Source organism: Vicugna pacos, chromosome 26 (assembly GCF_048564905.1).
Source record: "Vicugna pacos chromosome 26, VicPac4, whole genome shotgun sequence".
Lineage (NCBI taxonomy): Eukaryota > Metazoa > Chordata > Mammalia > Artiodactyla > Camelidae > Vicugna > Vicugna pacos.
In genome coordinates, this window is record NC_133012.1 from 24,619,289 (window position 1) to 24,638,624 (window position 19,336).

General features: G+C 38.8%; 1 long non-coding RNA gene across 2 annotated transcripts in view; it reads right to left on the bottom strand.

Annotated features, from left to right (window-relative positions):
• The window catches only part of LOC116285682 (uncharacterized), a 198,966-nt gene that overhangs the window by 5,720 nt on the left and 173,910 nt on the right, over positions 1-19,336 (bottom strand). The window contains exons 4-5 of one of the 2 annotated variants that reach the window (XR_004195354.2): positions 17,405-17,543; positions 3,272-3,615 (exon numbers count right to left, since the gene is read on the bottom strand). This is a non-coding gene — a long non-coding RNA (uncharacterized lncRNA). Of the gene's footprint in view, positions 1-3,271; positions 3,616-17,404; positions 17,544-19,336 lie in introns of those variants that run through there. The other variant, XR_012064555.1, reaches the window with a different exon arrangement.

Consider the following 19,336-nt stretch of genomic DNA (forward strand, 5'->3'; position numbering starts at 1 on the left):
AACTGCTCTTGAATTAAGATGCGTTTTAACATAAATAAATACAATGTATATAAAAAGCAAACTGAGAAGATCTGGACAGGTTACTATGAAATAAAAGAGATACTATTAAGTGCTTCACCTGCATTGTCAACAAAAGTTACAGCGAGCTATCCATGCTCGTTGTAGGTTAGGTACATGTTAAATGACATTAGTGTAGTCAGATATGTAGCCAATATTTGCTGTAAGGAGCACTGAGACAGCCATACACAGTAATGATAATTATGTGACTATAGTGTAAACTACTATGATTATTAATACAGAATAGAACTAACAAGCTGATTCAGGCTTACCACTTCACTCACAGATTAAGTCCAATGAGCTAAAAGGCAAGAAAATGCCAGTATTTTAATGGAATTCACTAAGAAGGATGCCTGTACGGACCAGTAGAACGAACTGCTAAGACTAACAGGTTTGCACTGACAGTGCACGTTTTCTGCAAAAGCCACCACCCAGAAAAGGAACTTAGCTACCTTTAAGGTGCTGGATGTTTGTACCTCATTCACAGAAGCAAGCTGTCCTTTGGAATCAGAAGTAGAAACCATGGCCTACAGCACTGGTTAAAGGCGGGCACTACTGGTCTAACATCACAGAGTCTCTTTCTCGGCAGGGAGAGTGGCAAGAACTCAGCGCTAAGCATCCGGAGCCGCTCACGGTCCAGCAGCGCCCCCTGGAGGACGATGGCAAAACAGCCTCCCGTCAGGCCGCAGGAGGCGGGCGAGGACCCAGCGGTCCTGATGGGCATTTCTGAGAAGGAGGCGGTGAGGCCGGGAAGGACCGCGGCGAGCGCCAGGTGACAGGTTAGACAGCGAGAGAAACGGCGTAATGCACAGGCAGTTAATGACTCCAGCAGCTTTCAGCCGCTGAGAGTGGTCCAGTTAGTAAGGGGAGGTGGCACCTGTGAATTATCTCTTGGTAACAGTCAGGAAAATCCTTCCAGGATTTGAATGTTCATGCCCATCGGGTCGTGTGGAAATATTTCGAATGTGATAATAAAGCACTAAGGCCGTTTTTTTTTAAGGCTACATTACTGAATCTGCCATCTGTCAGATTTGAAAATGCAAATGAAAAGAAACCTCTGAATACAGCCTAGAACGTATGCTCGTGCTTCTGTGGAATCACGGGTGAAAGGCCGCCGTGTTAGTTAATACACCATGGATAAATTTTTGATACAGCCCAATTATCACTGGGCTTCCACCAGATTGTACAGGAGATTGTTCATTCATATTTTAAGGTGACCTAAAAAACACATAATACTCAAAAGATAAGTGGGGAATATTATTAGCCAGATCCCTCTTCTTTTTAATTATGCACAGATGCAATTATTCTGTTAAATGCAATTGGATAAGAGAGGCTCCTGGAGTCCTGGAAATTCTGCAAATGTAAATCAGGAGTGCTGGGGACAACTGTGTGTTCAGCAATAAGAGGCACTGAACAGCCACGAACATTTTCAGGCCCTGGCAAGCAGGTGAAGGGAGGTATACTGGACTCCCTTTTGCCGCAGGATTTCTGTGGGTTTTTGGGTCCCTGCTGATCCCTGCGTCCGGCAGTTGGCTTAGTGCGCCTTGAAAGCAACACGGTATGTCTTCCAGTTTTAGCTTAAAGCCTCTTGTTGAAAATGCAAGTTATTATCAGTTCTAATACTAGATTCATGTAAAAGCTGTTAATAAAACAATACCAGAGCAAGGCTGCCTTTTTCACTTTACCAATCAGGGCAGAAACTGGATTCACAGCTTCAGAACTGAATTGCTTTCACTTAGGCAGTTGTGTAACTGCATGTAAGGTCATAGCCTTTTAACAGCTCTAAGGGCTAGTATCTTACAAAGCACAAGCCTCTGCGTCAGGCACTGTGTTAACCAAACAGATATGGACTCTGCCCTTCGTGGAACCTAGAGGGTAACTTATTAATCTTACAGCAGTCGTTGATTGGATTAATTTATTGCTTGAGTTTGAATCAAAAAAAAAAAGAGTTCAGGATGTTCAAAAAGGATTGGCTTTGGGCAGAAAGTGAGATGGCCACAGGATGAGGCAACGGCAGGATGGGGAGCCTACTTATGGTCACAACCAGGATGGAGCCTTTCTAGGGCAGGGTGTGGTGAGGACCAGCTGGGTCACTGTTGCAGGCCAGGCACCAAGCTCAGCCCCGGCGAGGACTGTCCAGTTTGACCTGCACACTGACGATGAAGTTGATGTTCTTATTTTCCACACCTAACAGTCAGGGAGTCGGAGGCTGAGGTGCCATTCAACCAACTGCCCAATATCACACAACAAAATATACAGTGTCATTGTATATCTTGGTATTTTTTACCCAATAAAAAAGCTAGAAAATGGCCTATTTTGAGAAAGAAATAATTAAAATAAGTAGGGTTTTAATACACAGAAACAGATATTAATAAAACCACAGAGATGCCAGTGATAGGCATTATAATATATTACAATTATATGGACTTGATTGAGTTTTATTGCTCTTACAAACCACCAAGTATTTCCTGCTAACGCACATTCCAGGAAGAAGTCTCCAGGATATTATAATGACTAGACAGAGCCTGAAAGGTGGAACTGTCTGTCAAGAATAGTCTCCTGGTTTTCCAAAAATTAATTATAAAATAAAAAGCTCTTTTAAACTGTCCACAAATCATTCAGCTGAGAGCAAGAAATCAGAAATTCTTCTTTGTGGGAGACAAACGGGGTCAGAGCTGAGCACGGCAGCCAGTGGGCACTCCGCTCACGGAGGCTGCTTGACAAAATGAAAACAAAAACAAAAACAGAAAGGCTCTGCCTCCTTTTGTTCATAATAAAGTGCTGACACAACTTTAATTATAGTGTTATAAACAGTGTTGCTGGACCACGGCTTCACCATATGGGACGGAGTGCCATAAATATGTTATATATTGGTTCTTCAGAAAGGAAAACTTAGAATCCAGTCTTTGTAAGAATCATATTTTTATGAGCCTGCTGAAGAGGAGCTGAATGTTGAATCAAATCACGAATTCTCAAGGCCATCATAATCAGAGGAGGCAAAGTATATATTTGCTCAGGGAAACATCTGTTAGGGACCCTCTCCTGGGTCTCATCAGCGGCTGGCAAGCTTTACTGCTTCAACTGCGCTTCCATTATCAGCCTGTCGGCAGAGTGGTTTACACCGGCCGTCCTTCTATCATTAATTCACTGGTAAAGAAACAGCCTTTTTAACGGCTTTGGTTGATAAAGCTCACAACAAAATTTACATTAAAAATTCACTCACTGCCTTGTATTTTATTAAATTCTATATTCTTGAATTTTATATACATGCAAAAACTCTGAAAAGGATATAAATAGGGAGTTATGAAATGAATGTGCATCAACCATGGTGCTAAAACTTACAACTCAGCTATTTTTGGAATATGAAAGAAGCTGTATCTTTATCTTATAATGCTTTGTTCCCGGTGATCACGCTGTCATTTCTGATACTTAGTGAAATTACTGAACTTGCTACGTTATATGAATAGAAAAATCTTCTTTGGTCCAAACAGAGGCACTTTCCAGCAAAATATACTTTCGTCAGACTATCAAATCAGTAATAGGAAGAAAAGCATTTTTCTGGAAAAAAAGAAGAAAACCAAAAAATCATTTTCTTTGATTCATTTATCTCATAGATGTATATTGCTGGTGGCATAAATAAAAGGTACGGTGAACTTTTGGGGATAGGTTTGACATTAAATGCATATGTGACAAGGATCAAGTTATTTTATTTCTAGATTTCCATTTGGGGGTTCCCGTGTGTCATATAGTCAGTAAAAGGCTGTCTTGATAAACCCATTTATATATTGTTGCATAATGTTTACAGCTGATTTGCAAGTGACTGATTTTAAAAATTCTGGTAAGAACACTCAACATGAGATCTACCCGCTTACATTTTCAAGAGCACAAAACAGTATTGTTACTTGTGGGCACCATATTGCATGGCAGATCTCTGGAATTTATTTTGTAGAGATAAAACTGTATACTCGTAGAACAGCTAAGTCCCCACTTCCGCCACCCCAAGACCCTAGTAACCACCATTCTACTCTCTGCTTCTCTGAGTCTGATTGTCTTAGATCTTGTAGGTCGTGGAATCACACCATCTTTGTCCTTCTATGACTGGCTCATTGCACTTGGCCTCATGTCCTCCAGGCACATCCATGTTGCATATGGCAGGCTTTCCTTCTTTTTCAAGATTATATAATATTCCATTGTTTGTATATACATATTTTCTTTATTCATTCATCTGTTGATGGATATTTAGGTTGTTTCCATCTCTTGGCTGTTGTCAACAATGCTGCAGTGAACATGGAGATGCAGATACCTCTTTGAGATCCTGATTATCAGTTTGAGGATGTGGAGATACTGGAACCCTTGTGCACTTCTGGTAGGAATGTAAAATGACGTGGCCGCTATGGAAGACAATATTGCAGTTCCTCAAAAAAATTACAAATAGAAGTACCACGTGATTGGGCAAGCCCACTTCTGGTAGATATTCAAGGGAATTATTTTTGATATGGTACTTGCCCACACCACATCAACAGGTCATACAATTACTGATATAGAACACGACTGCAGTTTTCTCTGACATGTCCTCTGGTCCAAACATTGTTATAACTTGGCCAACCATAAGCATGGATGAGAGTGAAAGCAGTATTTCCCCTGCGTGTGTGTCAACCTGCAGGTGCCGATGCTGTGATTAAGTTCCAGCCATTGCTTAGGTCATCTGTCTCTGGCCAGCACCTTTCAGACTGCCTGATGACAGTGCAAGCATTGAGGTGTGCCACATTAAGAAATGATGAATCTCTGTCCAGGCAAAGCTCTGCCCTCTGGCTATTATAATGTATCACCATTTTGTTTACAAATGGGTATTCGCTCTGCTAAATGGCAACAGGGTCCATGAGATTTTATAAATAGATGAAACGTTGGCACTGGCTAAATATCAGAACTTACATACTTGAAAGTACAATGGGAAGCCTAGGGAAAATCATCACAGTTACCTGTGAAATAAATGCCTCTGGCAAATTAAAATCATTGCGACTGGCTACTTACGTCACTAGAGATTATTTATTTCAAGTATCATGCTCTTCATAGGATAACTCGATGTTAACTTTCAATTTTCACTCTTAAAAAATGAAGTCTCTGTTCCTACCCAAACACAACTTTACAACATCAGACCTAGTTCTGCTAATTCACACATTTCAGAGGAACCTCTAATCTTTGCTGTTAGATTCATTAAGCCGTTAGGACATTATGGCCATGCTATTTTAGTTCTGGACAAGGGGCTTTTATTTTTGACAGGAAACTTATTTCCTGAGCGCACAATGGAAATGGCATTACCTCCTCGTTTGCTGATTGGTTTATAAGGCGTCTGTGCTTCACTTCCGTGCAATCTTCTTTATTAGTCAAAGGTGGCATTTTACAGATACACAGCAGGAAAGCTGTGCAGTGCTCGCTGTAAGTCCTTTCATTCTATTTTTGACTTATGTGCTTTGTCCCGCATCTGTGTTTACCATGATAGTTACATTAATTCTGGCTCTATTATCATTCTTTATTCAATGAAGATGATAAAACCTCTATTTTTATCAGCAATTTTTTTAAGCCTACAGAGAAGTACTGAAACAATATAATCATCGCACAAGAGGACACCATTAACCTTTATCAAATCTTTAACAATGGGATATATACAGGTTTTTTTTTTTTAAAGAAATAAAAGATCACAGACAGAATGACAGTACTTGATGACCTTTCCCAGTCTGCCTTCCCGCCCTTCATTCATACCCTGTTCATCAGAATGCCTGGCAGTTTCACGTATGCATTTATCCCATTACTGCACTAAGATCAATCAATACACACTATGTAATGTTTTGTATATTTCCAGTCTTTTTTTTTTACGAATAGTATGAGACTGTGAATATCATTATTTAACCTGCCTTTATTTTTCAGTATTCTGTTTTTGAGTTTTCACCATGTTTTCCCTGCCTGAGTCATTTTTAGGTACTGTACATTATGCGCTTTTTAAAATTGAAGTATAGTCAGTTACAACATGTCAATTTCTGGCGTACAGTATAATATTTCAGTCATACACACACATATATATTCATTTTCATATTCTTTTTTATTCTAGGTTACTAGAAGATATTGAATATAGTTCCTTGTGTGATACAGAAGAAATTTGTTTTTTTAAAATATATTTTATAGATAGTAGTTAATATTTGCAAATCTCAAACTCCCAATTTATCCCTTGCCACCCCTGTTCCTCTTGGTAACCAGAAGTCTGTTTACTATGCCTGTGAGGCTGTTCCTGTTTTGTAGATGAGTTCGTTACGCTCTTGATGGAGTACATCACAATTTATTCAATGAGCAGTTAAGAGTCTGTCCACTGTTTCACTATCATAAACATGACTGTCCCACTACATGTCTACGTACCACACGTGCTGGGTTTTTCAAGAAGAGGACCTACTTACAAGTTCGAATGTGCTCTCCTACAGCTTTACCAGGACAGTGCCACGTCCCCCTCCAGGGTATTTGTATAACCTTACACTTTTGGCAGTGTTATAGAAGTTTCCTATTTTCCCACAGCCTTCCTGATGGTTAACATCATCAAACATTTCCAATTTTGTCATTCTGATGGATAGGAAATAATATTTTACTATGTTTTTTTTTCCATTTCCTATGTAGAGATGAACTTGAGTATCTTTCCAGACATTTATTGGACATTTGGATTTGGGTTTGTCATTGGATTTCCTATTCATTTTTTTCTCACGTTTTTGGTTGTTGGCCTACTTTCTAATTGACCAGTATGAGCTCTTGATATATTCTTATCACTAATTCTTGGTCAATTACATGAATTGCAAATAGCCTCTCCCAACTGGCAACTAGTCTTTTCACTTGTATATGGTCTCTAGTTGAAGACTTAAAATTTTAAAGTATTCAAACTGGTCAATCTTCTCTTTCATACTGTGAGCTTTTGAGTGATGTTTAAGAAATCTTTCTCTACCTTGCAGCTACAAAAATATCTACTATGTTTTCTTTCAAAACCTTTACAGAGTAAGTCTCATTCGCTTGGCAGGGACTGCAAGCTATATCCCTAATTTTCTTTTTAATATGTATAATAAAATCTATTCTCACTGTAAGATTTATTGAAACACAAACTCCTCATTTATTTTTAATGCTCCTTCTGTCCTGTATTAATTTGCTAAGTATTCATGGGTCTATTTTTGTCCTCTAAATTCTATGGCATGGGTCTAATTTATACGTTTATACCGAGGCTTGTCATCTGTTAGGACAAGACCCTCTAAGCCATGCAAACCCGTGCGGCATCATTGGTCAAATTAGAAAATGACTGCTCTTCCTCAGGATAGCTTTGGAAACCCTTGTCTTGTTCTTTCTTATTTCTTTTAAACTTATTTTTGTCTCACTGTTCTCCTGTGTGAATTTGGGATAAGGCTGTCAAGTTCTATGAAAAACCCCACTGGAATTTTTCTTGGGATTGACTTGAAGCTAATAATTCATTTAGAGAGAATTATATTTTTATAATATTGTGGCTTTTCAACCATGAGCATGATTTATTTCCTAATGCAAGTCCTTACTAATATTGTTCTGCATGTTGTTATAATTTATGTTAGATTTATTTCTAGTTATTAGAGTTGCACGGAGATTCTGTTTGGTTTTGATATTTGGCCAAAACCAGTTATTTAGTGGGGCTTCAACCTTGGTCCTTAACAGACTAAACAGCTGTAAGCCAACTTCAATATAATTTCTGGCATCCCTGAGCTTGAGTATGATCAATAATTCTGTGATCGCACAGGTTTGTTTCATATTTAAGCAGGGTTACAATGTCAGTACTATAAATAAGACCTGTTATTTTGATTTATTGTGAATATTTGAATATTCATTTACAAATATATGTGAATAGTCTAGAAGTTACTCAGAAAGAATATTCTTATGCTGTTTTGTGATGAAAATCTGTTATTTGGAAATAAAAATGTTTATTTACTGTTGTAAAACCACAATGCTGTACTAACTAAAAATGACTGTAAAATGTTAATACCAGGGAAAAAATATTATAAACTTTCAAATGGTTAAATACGTGGGACAATAAATTTGAGGGTTAAATTAGAATTTGAGAATGAAATTAGAATATTAACAGAGAGTATGTCAGCTACTTAAGAAAGAATATTCAATACTTTTTGCACAAACAAATGTTTATACAATTTAAGTAATGCAAAGCAGAATGCTAGAGATTCCATGATAATTCTGATCTTTGTGCAACTGTTCAGCATACAGTATTTGAAAATTTAAATGAAGAGGACTAAGAACTCTAATTTTTAGATACTTAACTTCCTTCAAGGCGTTCTTCTCCTTCAACAACTCTAATTGAAAATGAATGTCCATTTAACGGTGCAGATGTTCTGTGCAGAGGCTGCACAAACAGCCCTGCAGCTAAAATTATGGAGAAATAACAATTCCGGCAGCATGAAATTTAAAAGATAATTCTGACAACAGACTTTAAACCATTCTTAAGGTTCCTGGGAGAAGTGGTACGTACTAAGGCAGAAGCAAGGAAAACAGAGATGAGCCTGGAGCATTATCTGGTGTCAGAAAGTTAGGAAGGTCTCAAAAGGGAACGGGGCAGGTTGAAAGGGCAAAAGAGCCAACCTGAGGGGGTCCCAGTGACCAAATGTGGAGCAATTTGAGATAAAAAATAAATAATGATAGTATTGGATTTTAACCTAGAGAAAAAAAAATCCATGAATCCATACTAACATGAACAAATAAATAAGTAGGTAGGCAGAAGGAATGGCTCTCTGACAGAAAAATTCCAATTAATACACATAAAAGAGAGAGAAATAGTGGATCACCACAGTAATCAGTTATTTCAAGTTGGCCAGTGCACAAAGTACTAGGCAAAAATGAGGAGAGAAACAGGGACATTTTGCCTGGTCTCAAAATGTTTCCCTTAAGATATTTTCTTAAAAGGGGAAAAATCATAACTTTTTGGTGAAACAATGTGGCAGACACCAGCTTCGGCAAGTGACATGCCCAATAATAAGGTCTATGGGTTCTCCCTGACAGGAAGCACTGATAAAGGCACAGCGGAACCACGGTATTCCTGCCCAGGATGCACAAACTCTACCTGATTACGAGGAAATATCAGACAAACCCGGACTGTGACACACAAAGTAACTGACCAGTGCTCTCCAAAAGTGTGAGGTTCACAAAAGACAAGGAAAAGACTGAGAAACTCACAGATTGCAGAAGACCGAATTAAGTCTTTAACTGTGTTGTACTAATTTCTTACTCGTTATAATTATGTTCATCCAAGATATTAACATAAAAGCAAGCCAGGTAAGGGGTGTATGAAACTCTTTGGATTATTTGTGCTATTTCTGACACATTTCTGTAAGTTTAAAATTATTTGAAGATAAAAATGTAACCAAAAAGTACATACTTTATGTTGTTTGTATACAGGATATCTACATATGCACTAGGAAAGACACCACTGAACACTAAGTCTTTGATTATTTGGTTTAATCAGCTTCTGTTATAGTTGTTTTAAAATTTCCCACTATGTGGAATTATCACTTTCTGCTAATTCTTTCTGATTTTGCTTTATGAATTTTGAAGATGTGTGGTTAGGTGCATACAAGCTTATAATGTTTCTGTTCATGGAAGACTCTCTGTTGTTTTTATCCCTATAAATGCCTTTGCCTTTAATATTATTTTTTCTAAATTTAATATTACTAGAATATCCTTATTTTAATTATTATTAGTACAATATACCTTTCCCATTCTTTTATTTTCTTCCTTTCTGCATGTTTTTGTTTCATATATAGACTTTGCAAGAAGTTTATAGACAGGTTAGATAGTAGTCACAGTTTTTACCTTTTCATATAAAAGTTTAATCCATTCGTATTTATTATAATTATTGATATAGCTTTTAAAAATATTTTCTTTTGTGTTTTTATCTTTGGCAGTGTTTCTCAATAACCATTCTCCCTTCCTTCTGAGTGAACAGACCTCTTAGCTGGGCACATGGCTGACTACAATAAATATCACACGTCCCAGCCACCCTGGAGTTAAGTATGAGTAAGTGACTATATTTTGGACAGTGTGTATACCAGCCTTCCAGAGTCTTTATTAGAGATCTCTTGCTTCTTTTTCTTTGCCCTTTCCAGCATTTTTGTACCTGCTATATGAACTTGTCCTTAGACCATAAGGATAAGGACCACATACTAGGGATGGCTGAATGGTGAACTGAATCATCTCTCAGGATAGCACTGAACCAAGCTCTGGACTTCTTATCTTTGGACATTCATGTGATTCATGTGAGCATAAAATAAACATCTTCCTTATTTAAATCAATATGTGTTGTGTTGTGTGTGTGTGTGTGTGTGTTTCTTGTGGCAGAACCCAATCTTAACAAATCTACCTTTTCCCCATAATTTTTCTCCTTCTGTGACTTCTTTCGGGGTTGACAGATAATTTTCTACACACCCTTCTTTTTCTCTGCATGCATGGAGAGGAATATAGATCTTATTATTTTTTTTCCCACAAATGTACTTAATTATATTTTAAAAAATAAAGTCTAAAGTTTTTTCTAACTTTCTTAAGCAAGATACAGACCATATTATACTCAGATAGACACTGGATTTCCCTGTCCTCATTCTGCTATTATTATGCAGATGCATTGCTGACCAATAGGACCTTCTGTTATGATAGAAATGTTCTGTATCTGAACTGTCCGATGTGGTAGCCACTCATGGCTGCTGAGTGCCTGAAATGTGTTTAGTGTGACTGAGGAAATGAATTTCTAATTTAATTTAAATTAATTTAAAATGAAATTTTTAACAGCCCCATTTGACTAGTCGCTAAAACATCAGATTATGTAGGTTGACTTTTAACATTTGTTTTGTCTCTATCATTTAAATAAGAGATGAGTCAGGACGTATCTGCATTGTACTTTCTGCCTGGGAGTTCTGTCTCTTTCCTACGACAATCGGGTGTGTTTCAGGGGCTACCTTAAACCCCACCATCACTCATTTCTTACCCTCCTTTCCTTAGGAGTCCCAAAATACTTCATCTCAAATCATCCAATGTAAGCCCTTGATTTCACAGACAGGAAGACAGACTAAGAGAGTTAAACCAAGATTATCACATTTAATTAGTTTGTGTGACATTTCATACTCTGTCCTGGTTCCTGACTTTTAAAGAGTCAATTTCATCATTCTTGTATAACATGACTACATTAAGTATTGCCCATAATACTGTCTAGTGATTAAGGATTAGGAATATTCTTTTTTTTGTATTGAGAACTTTTTTTCATGGTATGCTCTTCTATAAATCCGATAGGAAGTGCTGAATTATGTTAACAGTGGCAGTAGTTGAGTCCTCATTTGAGAATACCAAAATAGTAAGGCAAATGGACATCATTCTCAACATAAGTTTAAAGTGCTCTATAAGTACAAGGTGTTAGTACATATTACATACCTGCATTTACATTGTTTTAGTTTGATATGATAATCTGTCATAAAATATTGTAACATCCAGTTGAAGTGAAAAAAACCCCAGGCATTTAGCATTTTTGTGTGTGTTAGAGTGCATAAAGGATTATGTTTAAATACCCTGAAATGCTGACAAAGAAACTTTTTTTTTGGCAAAGGAAAGTGCTGAATGGCAATTTTTATATTTTTTAAAAAGTGAGTAAGAAGTAAGGCCTTTAAAAATTTAAGTCTCACTAGACTAGAATAGAAATTTCGAGCTCAAAGAGACCTTAGGAATAATCAAATTCAATCCCTTCTCCAGGAATGACATTGAATTTTAAGGACGTTAACTACCTTCTCTTTGAAAACACAGCAAATTAGACAGAACCAGAGCCACAGTGAGGTCTGCTGTTCCCTGTCAGGTGTGCGTCGCTCTGAACCAGGCTGTCTCTTTAGACACCATGTTTGTTGAGAATATATTTTAAAGACTATGAGATGGTACTTTTCCTACAAGATTTGTTCCACAGTAAGTTCATGTACCTTTTGCTTAGCTTGTAGGATGGAATGAAGTGCAAGGCATTTCTACATCATTATTCTCAGGGGCTAAGGGAACTCTTTGCTGCCACTGATCAAAAATAAAAAGGAAGCAGTATTATCGTTAACTGCATACCTTGTCCTCAACATTTCTAATTTAATGATAATAACACATTTCTCTCTATCATTTGTGTCATCATCAACCAGGGTATAATGTTTCTTCATGAGAGGGTTCATTGGTTCAGTGAGATTTTATTAAGTATATACTACTCCCCAGAAACAGTGCTAGGCACTGGAGCGCCAAGCTAAATGAAGGTCCATGACCTCCAGGCAGGATGCACCCTGTGGTGGAAGTGATGCTTACACACTCTTTACGTTGGCAGCAATCATGTCGAGGGACACAGCGTAATCAGGAGAATCCACAGCGTCAAAAGGCACAAAGATCTTACAGAACAGAAGAGTACTGATTGTCTGGGTAAAATAAAAGCTATGGATAACCTTAGTGATTTGAAGGATGAGGTGAAATGATGGAATAACTTCTGAGGAAATTACAGTGGCAGCGTTGAGTGCTCAGCTGCGGATGGAAACTGAAGCCAGAAGGAAGCTGACGGTTTTGCAAGAATAAAGTGGCCCCGGGGCTGGAAGGCTTACTGCAGGTGGAGAACAGCTGAAGTGACAGTGACACAGTCGGTGATCTGGAGTAGGATTTGGTCAGAGAGAGCCATTTTGGAATTTAGATTTTCCAGGAATGCTAAAATGTATTAGTGAGCGTTCTCTGGAGAATAACAAGCTATGTATCTGTAGATAGCTAGCTAGCTAGATAGATAGATGGATGGTGGATAGATGGATGGATACATAGATACATAGAGAAGAGAAAGAACATTACAGACTGAGTTGTGGCTCCCCCAGCCCCCACCCCAAATTCATATGTTGAAGCCCTAACCCCCAATACAGTGGTATTTGGAGATGGGACTTTTGGGGGGTAATTTAGTTCAAATAAAGTCATGAGGGTGGGGCCTGCATGATGGGGTTAGTGTTCTTCTAAGATGAGACTCGAGAGAGATGGCTCTCTCTTCCCCTCCATCATCAGAGGACACAGCAAGTAGGCGCCATCTGTGAGCAAGGAAGAGTGTCTTATCAGGAATTGAACCCTGCTAGGACCTTGATCTTGGACTTCCAGCCTCCAGAACTGTGGGAAATAAATTTCTGTTGTTTAAGTCACAGCCTACGGTATTTTGTTATGGTAGCCTGAGAAGACAGAAAGACAGAGAGAGAGACTGAGAGAGAGAGATTGATGTAGGAATGTTGACTCTTGTGATTGTAAGTCTTGCAAGTCTAAAGGGTGTGGTTCAGGTCAGCAAGCTGGACACTAAGGTGAGAGATGACGTCACAGCTTTGAGTTTGAAACTCAGGGCAGGGAGGCAGACGAAAAATGTAAGCAGGATTGGATGTTGCCAACTTGGTAGGATCCAGGGATGGGCTGTAGCAGAGAAAACAAAACTTCTGCCTTTGGAGTTGAGGGCGAGCATGTGGAGAGCTACACCACTGGGTAATTCATCCACAGAAGTCATCCATTTGTTGGCGACATTAGGTATAGGACATAACTAATGTTCCTTTCTTATTGTTAGAACACCTTTCAAATCGTTTTGCATTTTCTCTCTTTGATGGCCCCCTGTGCAACATGAAGATAGAGTAGCCAGTGATATTTCCAATTCATCTTCAGCCTAATAACTTGTCTGTATTTTTTTCATTTGCAATTACAATATTTAAGATATTCACATATCTTTTTTTCATTGTTGCCTAACAGTAGATTATTTTCTCAAAAACACATGTATGACTGTGACTACCATCATTTCAAATTTAATGAATAGTTAGGAAATACAGTATTACATGTAATCAGCGTCACGTTCCAATGATCAACTTCTGATTTTGAAGCAAATTTGGTTTTATTATCTGTATTATGAAAAACTAAAAGACAAAAGCAGTGCCCAGACGGTTATGCAGAGGGAGCCCCTGCTTCGCATTTGCAAACCATAGACACAGCATGTGCATTTATTTGCAGCTTAAACATTATTAAGCCGGTGGAAGCCATTCATCTGTACCATAGTAATACTGTTCTACATTTAAGTACAGGGAAACTCTTGGCTCTGATTCCATGTTGACAACAGCCTTACTTGTGAAAAATATAATACTTAATCCAAGAGAATTAAGCATGTAAATCTTATCCATAACAAAATATAAGTTGTTTTCAGAGCAACCGAAGGAATGCAGTGTTACTACTAAGATGCTGACTCTTTTATATTGTCTATGTGTTTTAATAAAAACATACAGCGCTCTAAGCAGTAAACAGTACCTTCCCGTCAGGTCTGTCCTTGAAACAATCCAGTTAACCTACACGCAGCAGGGATAGTTTCACTTTACATATTGTCTTATAAATACTTGTTTAAAGTTCATGAAGCCAGAGGATTTTTCTAAAACTTGCCTACTGGATACCACCGAGCCACAATTTTGTTCAAAGAAGAAGGAAAAAAAGGCCTCCTATGTTTTATGAAATTCCCATTCTGAAGAGGGGGGATAAATGGTTCAAAAGTGGGTTGATTGTAAATGGACTTTAAAGGGGAGAAGAAATTCCTTCCAAATCCCAAGTCTTCACCCCCAGCCGGTTCTGCCTCCACCACCTGGAGCTCAAACGCATGAAGTGAGAGAAACGAAGGTACAGGTCCACCCAAGTGCATTTCAAATATTTCGAAGACATCTCCTTTCTACTGTGACTTTTCAGATGACCTTCAGTATATTGCTTGCACCTATACTTAGCACTTTAAAGAAATCACACTCCTCTCCTGTTTGATACGCTTTTATTGTGCTATTAGTGAATTCGTCTTCCGGTACTTCCAATGTATTTAAAAAGTTTTATATGCTGCGTTTATTGCAAGTCTTCTGATACGCTGGGAAAGTATATGCCAGGATCATTATAACCTTCCTCTGAAATTCCCTCGTATCCATCAAGTAAATGACTAAATTAGCAGATAAATACATTACATACGTGACTGCCTCTGCGCCTGGAGTCACCAGAGGCAAATGGTCAGGAATGACTAATTCGTGCCCTGGGGCATCTTATCACCGCCTCCCTGTGATGGATAATGTGAGTCTCTAAATTCAAATCAATTTCAATTGCTTTCTGATAGCATATTTTCCTCTTGTATTTATCAAATACACTTACGATAGATAAACAAGTGTAGATCAGGAGGCTGTATGAAGACATACTAGGCACCTGGTTTCATTTTTTTTTCTTACAGAGCTTCCTTTTTGTTCATACCCGACTTAGCATTTTGAAAGTGTTTGCCTCCTTCAACTGTGTGTCGTTTGTCAACATTTGGAGACAGCCAGTGTGCACCGCCATTTCTTTTACTTAATAAGTGTACTTGTGAGTATTTCAACATTTTCTCATCAAGCAAGTGTAAATGTTAAGAGCAGCTCTGCTGCTTCAAGTCACTGCTGAGGGGCTGTGAGTTGCAGAATCTACCTGGATGAAAATATCAAAGAGTGAGTTGATATTTCCCCGAATGTTTTCTTTGAGAAAACAGTAAAAGTTGCAGACACAAGCTCTGACACGGGATTCACTTAGGTTCCAGTTATTCGCCCAGCAATAGCCATCACATTGATTCGCCCTTCACTTTTACAACGTATCCTTCTTTTTGACGAAAACTGACCACAGCTTGCTTAGAGCTTAAAAATTAATTTCTAATTTCATATTATTGAGATGCGGGGGTCTTTAAAAGGTTTTCGTAATATTTGTTCAAATTATAAATAGATGGAGATCTCCCGATTGACTCTGAATGGATCAAATCAATTTCCTTCTAACGTCGACTCGTTAATAATTATCCTTCATTTCTTTCTCATCGTGCTCTTATTTTTGTGCACACGGTCATTGAAGATTGTCTACTGCGTCATAGTGGAGATGCTGATCAGTCTTGCGCAACAGTAACATTGCAGGAAGAGCTATTCAATGAGGTGACTTCGAAAGGGAAGCTGTGGTTTAGTTTAGGTTATGAATGAGGGCATTGCCGAGTTCAAACATATTGCCAGACGTAACATCGTGAAGTACTTCTTACTGAAACCACTCAGGATGGCTCTACGGGCATTCACTTGAATTAGTTTATCCATCAGTTAGAACTATTAACATTGTAAGTGACAAAATTCAACTCAAATCAGCTTAATCAAAAATGGAAAAGGTGTGTTTCGCATGCCCAGAAAGGCCAGCGGTAGGGAGGCGCGGGGCCTGACTGGATACAGACCCGGTGAGGTCAGTGGCTGGTTCTGTCCCGATTCTGGGTCCTGCTTTGTTCTGGCTTCATTCTCAGGCTCTGCATCGTGGTCCCTGCAAGCACTGGGCTCCCATCACTCTCTCTGTTAGTAGCTGCACTGAAAAATAGCATATCTCCTTCCCCGAAGTCCCATTAAAAGATCCTTAGCCTGACTTTCACTGGCCTGACTAGGGTGATGAGCTCATCCCTGAATTCATCTCTGTGCCTGGGGGCTGCGACCAATGTAACCTTGGTCACATGGCTTTGGCTGGGGCCAGGGGTTGGATAAGCCTTCCCTAAACCACCTGCTGTGTGTGCGGATGAAAGGGAGTGCGGTGCAGGGTCTGAATTACACCCAAGATGAGGTGCTGCCTTGACATCTGAAACCGGGTGGGCCTTGCACAGCTGGACCACAAGGTCCCGCCCCGATTCTGCTCTGCAGATAAGGTCACCCCGGCAAACCACCTTCCTTCTCCAGAGGACCGGGTACAGTGCCCGCTTAGCCCCGAGTCATGGATTTCAGCTCCCTACCAGCCTGCGGAGTTATTCAGACAAGCGAATCATACCCTTCTGCAGGAATCGGGGGGTGGGGGGCGCCACCTTCTGGAGACACCAAGCCCCTTGGCACTGCCTGCCCTGCACCGCCCCGGACTGTTCACTCTGCTCCGGGGCAGTCTCCTTGTGGCCCTGTGTGGCCTGCAGTGTCTTCCTCCCTGGTTGTGAGTAGACGGGACTGAGAGACAGTGGTCGACTGCCTCTGACCAGTGTCAGGTGTCCCGTGTCTGGCCACCCCCATGACGCAAGGGTGGGAATCTGCCCTCACTGATGTGCTGACTAAGGGCTGATTGAAACAGGAAGATTCCTCTGAAAATCAGGGGTTAATGCCACACAGGGGTGAATGAATGCTGCCGGGTAGGGCCCTAACTCACTAAAGTTAGTTTCAGTTTAGATCCACAATTCAAGTCAACGCATCTTCTCCGCACCTAGAACCCCTGGTCGGAAGCAAGAATAAAACTCCCGTCGTTTCAGCTTAAAGCCCCTTACCTGACGCAGGTCAGGGTTGTGAAGTGAAGAGAACCAGGATGACTTCCTAGCTGACGAAGCGCTGCATGTTATTATCTCTTCTCTCTCTCTTTTTTGTTTTTGGAAATTTGCTGCACTCATTTTAAGGCTCTGATAAGTCCTGTAGTAAAGAAAATATCTCATCACTATTTTAGATCAAGAATTTCTCAGACATATTTGACACAGAGTACATTTTTCTTATCATCTATTAATATTTAATCAAAATATTTAATAGGATATAACACTTTTTGGGATTGCTGGTATATTCTTCACCTGGAATGTTATGTTTTTAGTAACTTGTTTGGAATATCATGGGAATATCTTAAATCTTAATAATCCTACTGAATATAGTCATTACAAACGAATATTGTATGGCATCTGGGAATTATCTATGTGGTCCTATCCTTAAGAGGTCTATACTAGAAGGAAGATTAGACTCACTCGTATTAAATCAATTAAGTTGAATTTCAGTTCTTTCATTCATTTCTCTCGGTTAAATCCTTAAGGCTGTTTCTTCCTTAATATAATTTCAGGCTATAAATCCAATTGTTATAAAACCAAAAAGAAAATTATCGAGATAGTTCTCTCTCTTTTATCATAAATCCTTGGGGAAAAATAAAATTAACCTCAGACTTTCTGACCTAAAATCCCAACATATTTTAAAAGACTAATATTTCAAGTACTAACTTCTTTTTTGAGAAAACTATGAAAAAAAACACACTTCTCATATTTGTCTTCTGTGGGCTTCACCACATACCCTCCTGAAAGGGCATATGAAAAAATGACATGTGATGCAAGTTATGATAAATGGTTCACATAAATTGTCTGCACAATTCTTGTTACACAATAAGGAATCAATTATGCCAGTAAAAAGAACAATACCCCCAACCCATGATTAAGTAATGCAGTCTGGTTGTGATTTGAAGCGTATTCCATTTGTCATTTGAGCATGCCAACTAATCACTATGTAAATATGCCGAGGGACTTATCTTTGCTGTCTTTAATCTGTACCATGTAATTATGCAGAATTTGAGGAAATCTTTTTGTGAAAGAATGTGATTGGCTGTCAGGGAGGAAGGTGGTTTTATTTTTTACAATAAAAGCAATCATGATAGTTCAGCTATAATAGGGAAATTTACCAATGTAATTATTTTTGTTTTTAAAACAATGTTACCTTAATATGAGTAAAGAAGGTCAAAGAAATCTACTTTGAAGTCATAGAAAAGACATAATCACAAATATTTTGACTATTTAAAAATAAAGTACCTTAGATGAAAAGGAGATTCATTGCATTCATTAGCCAGTATTCTGACACGGGGGCAGTGTACGGGACTTGGGGTATGTTTCATATTAAATATTAAAATATTCCAAGTTGCTAAAAATCTCGTATGATTCTACTAGGTCCAGAAAATTTATTTTTGAAAACTTTATTAATAATTTTTTTTTTCAGAAAAGACGTTTGAATCCTCTCCAGCTCCACACTGACAATGTAGACATGAGGGAAGTATAGTCACAGATAAAGTGGTATATGTAAACACTCCCACACTCCTCCTCCTCTCCCGGACAATTATTTTTTGAATCTATATACATTATATAAAAGCAGATTCTCTTGAATTATATACAGATGACCACCTCTGTATCTATAACCCAAGGGAACAGCGACAGGACTGGAGTGCTAGCAGATACAATACAGATACAAATCTGTATTACATACATGTAATGTATGTGCACTTTTTTATGGCTGCAGGAACACATTATCAAAAATTTACCTGCTTAAAACAACACAGATTCATAGTTCTCCAGGTCAGAAGCCTCACTGGGCTAAAGTCAAGGTGTTAGCAAGGCTGTGTTCTTTCCGGAGGCTCTGAGGGAGAATTGATCTCCTTGGATTTTCGAGCTGAGGGGGGCCTCCTG